This window comes from Ranitomeya imitator, chromosome 7 (genome assembly GCF_032444005.1).
Source record: "Ranitomeya imitator isolate aRanImi1 chromosome 7, aRanImi1.pri, whole genome shotgun sequence".
In the NCBI taxonomy this organism is placed as follows: Eukaryota; Metazoa; Chordata; class Amphibia; order Anura; family Dendrobatidae; genus Ranitomeya; species Ranitomeya imitator.
This window is the reverse complement of record NC_091288.1, coordinates 174,133,435-174,145,648: the sequence shown is the minus strand read 5'-3', so window position 1 is coordinate 174,145,648 and position 12,214 is coordinate 174,133,435.

Below are 12,214 nucleotides of genomic sequence, written 5' to 3'. Positions count from 1 at the left end.
TGGTGCGGACATTGCAGGAAGCATTGGGAATGGTGTGGACATCCCAGGAGACAGTGCGGCTAGTGCAGACATTTTAGGACACAGTGGGGCTGGTGCGGTCATCGCAGGAGACAGTTGGGCTAGTGCAGACATTGCAGGAGACAGTGGGGCTGGTGCGGACATCACAGGAGGCACTGGGGCTTAAGCAGACATCATAGGAAACACTGGGGCTGGTACAACATTGCAGGAGACAGGGAGCAGCTGCGGACATTGCAGGAGACAGTTGGGCTGGTGTGGACATTGCAGGAAGCATTGGGGCTTGTGCAGACATTACAGGAGGTTTAGGGGCTGGTGCAGACATTACATGAGGCATAGAGGCTGGTGTGGACAATGCAGGAAACAGTGGGGCTGGTGCTGACATTGCAGGAGACATTGGGTGTACATTTCATTGATGGTATCATTAATTCACAGATGTACTGCTCTGTATTGAAAGAGAAGATGCTCCCATCACTCCGTGCCCTCGGCAGACATTCACACATCTGTTTCATTTCTGAAGAAGAACAGGATGAAAGTGATTCAGTGGCTAAGTGTCTCCATATCTGAACCCAACCAAACACCTGAAGGGAATTTTGAAGAAGCAAGTTGACTGTCAAGGATAACAAAGGAGAGTTCACGCAGTTGCCACCACTGCCATCAGTTTGTCAGTTTGTCAGGGAGATGCAACTCCACTTCTTCCAATTGTTAGGACAATTACACAATTAACTGACAAGTGATGGACGAGACCGCAGCTTCTTCCACTACTCGGCCGATTGTTATGGAACTCACAGTGTGCATGTGGAACATGTACCTCTGATTCCAACGCATATTTATATCTCTGTACAGTCACTGCCAACCCCTCAATAACAAAAGGAACTACTAGCTGCCACCACCAGTCATTTATACAGGCCAATTGGACACCTGTTGCAGGTTGCATATGGCTTCAGGGGTGCAGTTACAGAACAAGGGGAGCTAAGATATTAAATTCTATATATTTAATCCGGAAACGTAGGCAATATTTTTAAAAAATATACACAAAGATGATTCAAAATGGAAACAAAACAATGCGATAGAGTTTACTTAAATAAAAGGGAATAACGAAAGAGAAGTACTAAACCTGATGTTGCAGGAATGGTTCTTAATTTTATGGAGGCCAGCACTCTGATTAGGATAATGGAACACTCTCACAGAGAACTGTGTCTTTTATAAATTAACATTGATAGACACCCAGACTCTGATTTTTATTAGATCAAAGTTACACCCACATACCTTCCTTTGGTGAACTCATGTTGGGGCTTGTTATGGGATGTGCTAGATATTTTAAAAGTTTATCAACTTTCAAGATATCTTTGCTCCTGGAGGTTAAAGGCATTAGCTATGGTCCATCATGTTTCCAATAGTGATTTTACCTTTGTATAGAGATATGGCATGGATAGCATCATCCATTCGACCAATATTAAGTTGGAGGAGTAAGCATGACCTTACAATGATGTAAGTGAATGCATTATTTTCATCACTTTGAAATGACGCTGAAAATATATGTCCCATAAATATCAGATCGATGTAAGCTCCAAAATTCATCACTGACCAGTGGCTCAAGAATGGACCGATGCTTTGTATAGAAGAAACTCTTGCCTTGGAAGTGTGCTTCTCTGAGTAAATTAATCTGAGTCTTGGTGGCTGGTTTTAAGAGTAGATCTCTGCTGTAATCACCTATTCCTGGCAGGAGGTCCCTACTCAATTGGAGGTTGAAGTGTCAGCTCTATTTCACTTTCACAGTTATAATTAATTCCATATGTTCAATGTGAGGATTACATGTCCCCTCTCCGGAGAAGTCTTTATGGATTCTAATTTTTCTCATTGACATTGAGCATCACTCTCAATCAAACATCCAGGCTCTAACAGAAGTTGTTTTTGAACAAGGGAAAAAGATAGATGATGCAATTTGTTGTCAACTTGTTCATTCCATGCCTAGAAGACTTGGTGCTGCCCTTAAAAATGTTTTCAATGAAAGTTATATCACCTTACTTTCATGCTATAAGTTTAGAAAAAAGTGCTATGAAACTCAGTCTTGTAAACATTTTGGAAATTGTGTTTGTATTCAGTGACATATTGATCAAGATCTTACTTTTCAAAGAGGATGTACTCATTAGGGGCTCCTTCTCACTTGTGCGAGACTCGGATGAGTCTCGCACGGCAATACGCCAGCGCTGCTGCCGGCACAGAGGAGCGGAGTGTGCGGCTGCATGTATTCCTATGCGGCCGCACGCTCCGATCTGAGTGCCAAGTGCAGAGCCGGGGTTTAACCATGTGAGACTCATCAGAGTTGCTCGCAAGTGAGAAGGAGCCTGTAACGGGGTCTACCAAGCTGTGGTACCTCTTACAGTACCACCCCGTGTTTCAGGAGGTCCACTCTGCTTTGGCTGGAGTCTGAATGAAGGACGCTGGCTGGAATTCCTTGGTTACCTGGGAGCACATAAAATATCACTGTTTCTCCACGTATTTCCAGTCTGACAACACTTTATTCACAGGACACAGAATATAACACACAGATACAGAGGGCAGGTCAATAGAAAAGCAGCAAGCCAGACATACATTACAATAGCCGCAGGGGGCCGGAGCCTGACAATATTTACTGTGGGAATTACAAAGGTGGGGGGAGGACAGAAGGGGGATATCTTGTCCCCTCTGCCCAGGGGCGCAGCCTGTGGGCTGATGCATTAGGGACATGCATCTCACATGGAACCTATTATACATACATATAACTGTACAACATATTCTGAGTGCTGAGTGGTTCCGTAACACGTAAAAGAGCCTTTATGCTGAGAACTGCATATAGAGCTGCTTCCTCATATGAATCAATTTCCTATTTAAGAAATATAAAAAGTAACACTGTCTCTCCAACATAAGCTTACTATCCACTAAAGTAGAATACCTGCCAGCATTTCACTCAAGCATCTGTCCTAGTGCGCATAATATACTGTACATCTTTCTGATGGCAATGAAGTTATCAGTCAGGCAGCTGTCAGCTGCAGTCAAGCTAAATGATTATGCTGACAATCTACGCACACATACCTGGACTTTATTTCATTTTTTTAATTCATATTACATAGTAGTGACAAATAAATAAGCAAAGCATATGTTTATGTGCTCATCTGGTGAGGTGTGTTCTATAAGCCATAGGTCTGGATGACCAACATGGACAGGAGGCAATGGTGCAGTGGAGCAGGTCTTTACAGATTACATGTAAACCAGTAACGGACCAGCACAGGAAGGTGTGATGGATGGCAGACAAACAAGTTGAGAAGGTAGTACAGATGAAATACATGTGTGCGAAAATTAACACAAACAGTAACTGTATAGGAAATTAATATCTTTCAGATGCAATTAATAACAGGGATGCAGTCTGGTATCTTCCAGCAGAGCAATAGTTAATAACAGAAATTACATAGAAGGAAATACAGTCTGGTATTTTCCAGCATGGCAATGGTTAATAGCAGAGATGTATGCAAACTTGGACTTGTAGCAAGGAAATTATTTACCAAATGATCCTAATCTAATTTAATCCTGCCTAGTATTTTATTCTTTCCTTTTCACTCTCCTCTTCCCTTTGGTATTCCCCCCGATCACGTAGATTACATAGCTATTTGGCTTTATTTCACTGTGACTTAATACTTTTGCTATTACTTTTACATTATGGTTGGCTCTCTGATCAGACTTTTGGGGCTCTATTGAGGTGACTGAAGATCCCGCAGCATATAGATTCCAAGTGCTAATCTTAATTATCACAAGAAATAAAGGGAATTGCTTTACCTTCATTTTTCTCTATTAGCACTCCACTGTCTCTGATTGTTGTTTTATGTATTCTACTACTTATTTATGACTTATGCTTTGCCTTTTATATACAATAGATTTATGGAACACTTTGATCATAAATAATAAACTCTATTAATTTATATAATAATCTCAACATTATTATTATTATTTATTTGATGGATGCAAGCCAAATTTTAGTGAATAACAATATCCCTGGAATCATGCTAGGCTTTTCTGCTAAAGGTTTCTAGCTCAAGTGATAAGAACAGAGCTTGACATACTGACCATGGAGAAAGCCTTCGGCATTTGCTAATTGATAATTAGTTGAAGCTAAAACTTGTTCAGTAGACTGTATGTAAGTGCTATTCAATTATATATTGAAAATAATGTGCTCAGGGCTACCTAAATATTGATTGCTATGAAGTATACCAGTTATTCCCCTCAACAAAAATGATCCACACAAGTAAAGGGTAAGTATTTCATCATGTTTAGCATGTTACACTGGCCATATCATGGGATAGTGGCTGCAGAGCTAACAAACATACAGATTTTTTTTTTTTTTACTTCTCATCTTTGTTACGGAGATATTATCTAGGAAAGTGCAGATTCCAATTCTTACTAAGACAAAGGGAGCATTAGTTGGAGATTCTTCTTCAGGGGTGTTTACTTTTTTTCCTATATGAAGTTAACCAATCACAACCAGGAGGTGTCATGCAGAGAAAAAAGAACATTCTGTCAGACCCGGATTTATCTGTGAGACCTGTAATGATAACTCTACTCAGTGATCTCACTCCTGGCATTGAATGTGATTTTAAGTGGGGGCAAGGAGTAGAGAAGACCTGTATGTCATTACAAACACTTTGTACAGATGTCTTCTCACACTAGTGAGTATAAGGGGAGTGGCAGTAGAGCAGAGCCAACAGTGCAGTGAGAGGAGAGCTGCAAGAGTTGCTTCTAGTGACTCACAGCTCTGCTCTACTCCCCGCTCCCTCTTGTAATCACAGTAGATCCTGACACTGAGATCAGTGATGAGAGCAGGCATGTGTGTTAGTACATGTCTCACACTGAGAAAGCCGGGCCTGACATTTTCTGGTGGCACGTTCGTTTTTTTTCTCTTACATGATGCTTCCTGCTAATGATTTATCAAAGTCATGAAGGTATAAAGTAAATGTCCCCAGGGAAGCATTTCTTCTGACACCCCATTGGTCTTAGCAAAAATGATCATTTAATCTTTACTAACGAACATTTCTGCAACGGAGTTGAGAAATGAAGATTTAAATAACTACATTTTAATTCAGCTCTGCAGCTACTATTCTATGATGTGCTAGGTAACATGCTCAAACTGGTGAAAAAGGAACCTTCACTAATCGGACTCTTCCTCTGCAAATAGTGTGCTAAAGCTATTTACTCAACTATTCTGGAAATTTATTTTGCTATATTTTGTATACTGTACATTCTTTCCCTTTCTCTTTTTTCTCCCAAACAAGTTGACAAAGTAGAACAGAATTCAGCATCTCATCAAAATCCATAGTGCAGAGCCTCATATTTCTCTAATTCTCTTCTTTCTCAGCAGGAAGAAACTTCAATAGCACAGCAGGTTAGCCAAATATTTAGTCTGATAACAGGGATTCAGTATGTTTATCTATCCACCTTACCTGAAGGTAGGCTCGACCATAAATGTTACATATAAAAATTCTAATTATCCAATACGCCGTGAAAACTAGTTTTAAAAATAATAATCATCTGCAAATCTGGACCTTTTGCAGAAGAACTAAAAGTAACATATACTAGAAGAAAACATACTATTAAGTGATGTTTTTAACTATGGCACCACATTGTTCTTTACTTTGGTACTGTGTTGCCCTGAGGCTTAAGAAGATCTGTCACCGGGTTTTTATTATGTAATTTGAGAGCAGCTTGAGACCTGGATTCCAGGAATTAAACACTTACTGGGCTGCTTGCTTCAGTTTTAATAAAATCCCTGTTTTATCTGCCGCAGATCTACCAGTTTTCTGGATGCTGAGATCTGTATAACCCCGTCCACATCACTGATTGGTAGTTTTGTGTGTACACTGTTCATAGGCAGAAAGCTTCCAATCAGTGATGGAAGCGCTCATGAATATGGAGGACTACATGGCAACAGGTTTACTAGTCCTCTAGTGATAATCTCTTGCTGATAAAATAGTGATTTTATAAAATCTACAGCAAGCAGCCAAGTAAGTGACACATCACTGGAATAAAGCTATCTGTCTTTATGTTGCTCTCAGAATAGATGGCTATAACCTGGCGACAGATAAGTGCACGTTGGTTGTCTGCTTGTTGATTCAATGGAACCTCAGTTAGAAAATGTGAGGAAACAAGTGAAACTGGTGACAACAAATCTCTAATCTATTTTTATGTTTTATATGGTTAATGGTATTTGTTATAAAATTTACATCACTTGCACTGCTTACATTATTTCATCCAAGGGAGTATAATAAGCTAAACCTTAAACCAAATTTGGCAATCCAATAACTATACACGCTCTTTAAATTAAAATGTAGAACATCACAAGAAAGTCACAAGAAAACAAAAACAGTACACATCTCTTTAATCCTTCGAAGAGTCAACACAAATGCTCTGGCAGGTTCATTGCCCATCATTTTAGAAAGCACACAGCAACTACATGGCATTCCTGCGCATGACCGCTGCAGTCAATCAGTGGAATGATAGACATTACTGCTTTATGATCCAATTAAGATCTGTATATGATCACTAAGGTTATTGATTACTTACTAGCCAATACTGCTCTAGCCAAAAAGTTGACATTTATGACTCGCCACTTGGAACATCCCTATAGTCATGTGGTTTTAGGCCTGGTTTGCATGAGCTACACCTCATTTTCTGCTCCGCTTTAAGATCCACATGACCTCATACTCATCTTTACATATTGGTTTTTATGCTATTTTACAACATTTCCTGCTGCTTTGTTTCAAAAAGCTAGGCAAGTGTCATAACATGATTTAGCTGATGTTAGGTGATTTTGCAGCAAAACATACCTCAATGAAACGGCGTAAGAAAAATTACAACTTATGGTTGGTATCACGTCCAGTTTTGATCTTTATGAGAGCTTCTTTTTCTATTTTTTTTCTATTTTTTAATTTGGATATCCAAGATCCATAACTTTTGTAATTTTTAGGTGACATACTCACATGAAGGATTTTTTTTGTGCGCAGAGTTGTGTTTGCTAAAAAAAACAGCAATTCTGCCACTGTTTTTTTGCGTTTTAAATTTTACACTATTTACTATGCAGCACAAATTCAGTATTAACTTTATTTTTGGGGTCAGTATTAGAGATGAGTGAACACTGGATGTTCGGGTTCGGCAAACAGTTAAAAAAAAGGTTTGGTTTGGGTAGCAGAACAGTACCCAGTCCTTATTCACTAAAATGGGGGGGTCAGAACATCTAGTGTTTGCCACGCTGTCATGTGCATAATAGCACGGCAAACATTGATTCTGATCAGCAGTAAATCATTACCAACAGTCAGAGAGCCATGGTTCCCACGATATCAAATGACAGTGTGAGCCCACAGCTGTGAACAGAGGTAAAAAGTTTACCTTTTGTCACTGGCGTCAGCTGATGGGACTACTACTCCCATCAGCTGCTACCTGCTGCCACTAATAACATCGAAAGCAGGGAGTATTCATCAGCCGACAACTGCACTCTAGTGATGAGCGAATATACTCGTTACTCGAGATTTCCCGAGCACGCTCGGGTATCCTGAATATTTTTTAGTGCTCGGAGATTTAGTTTTCATTGCCGCAGCTGAATGATTTACAACTCTTAGCCAGCTTGATTACATGTGGGGATTCCCTAGCAACCAGGCAACCTCCACATGTACTTATGCTGGTTAACAAATGTAAATCATTCAGCTGCGGCAAGAAAAACTAAATCTCCGAGCACTAAAAAATACTCGGAGGACACCCGAGCGTGCTCGGGAAATCTCGAGTAACGAGTATACACGTTCATCACTACTGCACTCTAAGTAAATGATTTAAAAAATTTATGTGGGGTTCCTCTGTATTTTTGTTAACCAGCCAGGCAAAACTGACAGCTGCGGGCTGCAACCCTCAGGGTATGTGCAAACGTCAGGATTTCTTGCAGAAATTTTCCTGACAAAAACCGGACATTTCTGCCAGAAATCCGGATGCGTTTTTGATGCGTTTTTTGTGCGTTTTTTGTGCGTTTTTTCCAAATGTATAGAATAGCGGGAAAAACGCAGAAAATCCGCAAAATTAATGAACATGCTGCTTTCTTTACCGCGTTGCATTTTTTTCGCGGAAAAAAAACGCATCATGTGCACAAAAAATGCAGAATGCATTCTAAATGATAGGATGCATAATGTATGCATTTTTAATGAGTTTTTATAGCATTTTTATCGTGAAAAAAATGTGAAAAATACGCGAAAAAACCTGAACGTGTGCACATACCCTCAGCTTTAGCAAGCTTGGTTATCAAGAATAGAGGGGTCTCCACGCCATTTAAAAAAATTATTTAAACAAATAATTTAAAAAAATGGCATGGGGTCACCCCTATTTTCGAAAACCACCCAAGCTAAAGCAGACAGCTGGGGGCTGGTATTCTCAGGCTGGTAAGGGGCCATGGATGTTGACCCCCAGCCTAAATATAGCAGCCTGCAACTGCCCAGAAAAGGCACATTAATTAGATGCATCAATTCTGGAGCTTTGCCTGGCTCTTCCCATTTGCCCTGTGGCATTGGAAAGTTGGGTATATATTTGTGGGGTTGATGTCACCTTTGTGTTGTCTGGTGAAATCAAGACCATAGGTTAGTAATGGAGAGGTATCTATAAGACACCTATCCATTACTAATCCTATAGTTGTATTGTAAAAATAACCACACAACAAGAATAAAGTCTTTTATTTGAAGTAAAAAAAAAGCACTTTTGTTTTTTATTTAACCCTTTAACCCCCGTAGCTTTTTTCAGTTTTGCATTTTTGTTTTTTGCTCCCCTCCTTCCCAGAGCCATAACTTTTTTATTTTTCCGTCAATATGGCCATGTGAGGGCTTATTTTTTTACAGGAAAAGTTGCATTTTTGAATGACATAGTTGGTTTTTCCATGTCGTGTACAAGTGCAATCCAAAACTTGTTTTTTGTTTGGCTTTTATGCTAAGTTTACTAACTGCTAAAACTGACATAACATTATGATTCTCCAGGTCCTTACGAGTTCACAGACACCAAGCATGTCTAGGCTATCTTTTATCTAAAAACACAAAAAAGCACGGTAAAACCAAAAACACACTGTTGCAAAAAAATCACAGTGGACAGCAAGTGCTAGTAAAAAGATGGAAAACACAGGGTATTTGGTTGATACGTTTTTTGCAAAAAATGTATATTAAGCAGCTCTACCAAACGTCAAGGTATACCCATATCAGAGCAGTCCTAACTAATGTATGTAATCCCTATCTGATGTATTTAAAACCTGGTCATATGTACCTTATGTACCTTGATGTTTGGTAGAGCGGCTTAATATACATTTTTTGCAAAAAACGTATCAACCAAATACCCTGTGTATTCCATCTTTTTACTAGCACTTGCTGTCCACTGTGATTTTTTTGCAACAGTGTGTTTTTGGTTTTACCGTGCTTTTTTGTGTTTTCAAGTCTCTTGGTGGTGTGAACATGTCTCTACGGGCTTGTTCACTGTGCGCGCAGCTCATGTGTTCTGGTTTCACATAATTGTTTTCTTGTGTCCACAAGACTGGGGAGGCCTCCACCCCTCTTTTTTTGAGCTGTGTGCACAGGAGCCGTTCTGTCCAGCGTGTCCACATGGACATTCCTTTTCTGAATCCTGCTCATACAGGTATTGTACATATGGCCAGGTTTTAAATACATCAGATAGGGATTGCATACATTAGTTAGGACTGCTCTGATATGGGTATACCTTGACGTTTGGTAGAGCGGCTTAATATACATTTTTTGCAAAAAACGTATCAACCAAATACCCTGTGTTTTCCATCTTTTTACTAGCACTTGCTGTCCACTGTGATTTTTTTGCAACAGTGTGTTTTTGGTTTTACCGTGCTTTTTTGTGTTTTCAAGTCTCTTGGTGGTGTGAACATGTCTCTACGGGCTTGTTCACTGTGCGCGCAGCTCATGTGTTCTGGTTTCACATATCTTTTATCTAAGTGGTGAAAAAAAATTCCAAACTTTGCTAAAAAAAAAAAAATTGCATATATTTCCGAGTCTCAATTTTTCAGGATCTCGGGTTGGTTGAGGGCTTATTTTTTGCGTGCCAAGCTGACGATTTTAATACCAATTTGGTGTAGATATGTTCTTTTGATCACCTGTTATTGCATTTTAATGCAATGTGACGGTGACCAAAAAAAGGTAATTCTGAATTCTGAGTTTGAATTTTTTTCTTGCTACACAATTTATCGATCAGGTTAATCCTTTTTTTATTGATAGATCGGGCGATTCAGAATGTGATGATACCAAATATGTGTATGTTTGATTTTTTTGTATTGTTTTATTTTGAATGGGGCGAAAGGGGGGTGATTTACACTTTTATATATATTTTTTCTTATTATTAAAGCATTTTTTTAATTTTTACTTTTGCTATGCTTCAATATCCTCCATGGGAGGCTAGAAGCTGGCATAGCCTGATCGGCTCTGCTATGGGAGGCTAGAAGCTGGCATAGCCTGAATGGCTGTGGTACATAGCAGCGATGCTCAGATCACTCCTATGTAGCAGAATTACTGCCGCACCGACTACAGTTTGGCGCTCACAGCAATCTGGTATCAACAATTATAGAGGTCTTCAGGAGACCTCTGGTTGTTATGCCAAAGCACCGCTGACCCCCGATCAAGTGACGGGGGTTAGCGGTGCCCGCATTTCCAGCCCGATGGCCGAAAGCGCTTGTTAAATGCAGCTGTCAGCATTTTACAGCGGCATTTAACTAGTTAATAGTGGCGGATGGATCGCGATTCCACCCACCACTATTGCGGGCACATGTCAGCTGTGCAAAACAGCTGACATGTCCCGGCTTTGATTGCAGGCTCACTGCCAGAACCTGCATCAAAGCAGGGGATCTGCCATCAGATGTACTATTCCGTACGATGGCAGAAAGGGGATAAAATTAACAAACACAGTTATAGTCACCTAACGCCCATTCCATTGAATCCCTTGCCTCCTGTAATAATACAAAAATAAAAAATATCCCTCACCTGTCCATTATTTTGTCTCTAACTGTTCCCTATCGCAGCGTGGAAACTGCACTTATCCACTGCAACCCAGCTCTGTTTCCATCAAACTGCCCTGAAACACCGAAAAGCATGCCAACGGATACCCCTTACAGATACTCTTAATAAAGGCAATAATGCCGAAAAGTTGGATGGACTTTTGTCTGTATATCCTACTATGTCGACTGTAAATTAAAATGGAAGAATATTTTGAAATAGAACTTCTTTGTGATTTATTGAGTACCGAAGGTAATCGTTCTACAATCCCCTGATCTGAACATCATTGAAAATCTGTAACTAAACCTCAAACAAGCAGTGCATGCAAGACACCCCAGGAATCTCACAGAACTGGAAGAATTCCAAGAAACAATGTGTTAGGGCTAGCGGAACGCACCAAATAATAAGACTGATAGTGTACGGTGCGTTCGTAGCCCGGGGTCCACCGTGCAGAGATGAAACCTGCTGCTGAGTAATGACGGACTATATGGCGGTACTCATAAGTATACTCACGTGGGTTAAACTTCACCCAACGTGAAGGAAGCGATCCTGTTGCGTCACAGGATCGCGGTACCGCACATAGAAGGCGAGCAAGCAGTCAGCGAACTTAACCCCAACTAGGATTGAAGTCCGATTAGACCACTTGCTGACACAACACCACAACAGGGTGTATTAGGCAACTCATATAATTAGAGCACCGAAGTGCGAACTGTGCCGTGCTGGCAGGCACCACTAAGCACCCAGACGTGGGTCAGGAAGCGCACTACTGGCGCGTGGCGCCGCACTGGCGGTCACAGCAATAGACGCTGATACGTGTGTGACACGTTGAGTGATTTGTCGGGCGCTAGATAGCAGCCATACTCCATACGCGAACAGTCATACAATAGGGTAGGGGTATTTAATGAACGACTTGCACTCACAACAAACACACGTATTCAATTGTGCACTAGCGCATGGCCGTGCGGTCATGCGCAGTTTATATAGTTGCAGCACAGGAAGTGGCCACAGAAACTTTGCCCTTCCAAGACCTGCCAAGAGGTCCAATGGAATGTGCTGCAGAGCCTGAGCACATGACCCTCGATCTCCAACGGGAGATCTTGCCCTGGGCATGCTCAGTGTGCGCAAACAAGGACTTAGTCCCAGGG